At 42.6% G+C, this 787-nt stretch overlaps 1 protein-coding gene across 1 annotated transcript in view; it reads right to left on the bottom strand.

The window, feature by feature from the left end:
* The window catches only part of DPPA2 (developmental pluripotency associated 2), a 16,877-nt gene that overhangs the window by 11,481 nt on the left and 4,609 nt on the right, over window positions 1-787 (bottom strand). The window lies entirely within an intron of this gene.

Genomic DNA, 787 nt, shown 5'->3' with positions numbered 1-787 from the left:
CCCCCCCCAAAAAAGTGTAAAAAACAATCTAGTTAGGGAGATAGGTTATTTTCAGGAAAATGACATAAGTGGTACAGATTCCAAATGTTTGAAACTGAGAGAAAGGCGCAGTCATGGCGGGCTTTTAACGATCTGTGAATAAGCAGTGTAATATCTCCCCGGTTAGACTGTAAAACAAAAGTATCGAATATGTGTGTATTTAGCACAATATATTCAGCAGCTAGACATACTCCTGGACCACAGCAGATGCTTAATAATTGCTGAATGAAGAACATAAAAGGAAGAGTAATTGTGGGATGATATCAGCCCATATGGCATATTAATGAAAATTAAAAAGTATCGTCTTTGGGGAGGCAGCCCCCCCAGACGCACAGCTTTACTGCTGGACAATGTCTTTGCACAGATTATGAACAGGTGCCCATTCCTCCTCACAGAAAGGATTGCAGCTTGGGGAGCTAAGGATAGGCCAATTTCAGCTCTGGACCTTCCTTGTGGTTGTGTTCCTTACATGACACATAATGTACCCTACTACACAAGTCAGCCCCGAGTGAAAGAGGATCTAGAATACTTCTGGAAATGGGGGAAAGAGAAGAAAAGGATTCAAGCCAAAAAGAAGGAGGGTGACTTTGTGCTGCCTGAGATGGGGTCTGCTGGAGATGAAAGCAAAAATAGCAAGGAAGGAGGAGTAGGAGTTGAAGAGAGGTGGAGTTAAGCTACCCTCAAGATTTCTTAGGACAGGGGCCCCAAACCTTCTCATCATTATTGTTTGATTTCAATGTGTTAAGTT

Source organism: Propithecus coquereli, unplaced genomic scaffold (assembly GCF_000956105.1).
Source record: "Propithecus coquereli isolate 6110/MARCELLA unplaced genomic scaffold, Pcoq_1.0 Scaffold105, whole genome shotgun sequence".
Classification (NCBI taxonomy): Eukaryota; Metazoa; Chordata; class Mammalia; order Primates; family Indriidae; genus Propithecus; species Propithecus coquereli.
This window is presented reverse-complemented; position numbering and strand designations above follow the sequence as displayed.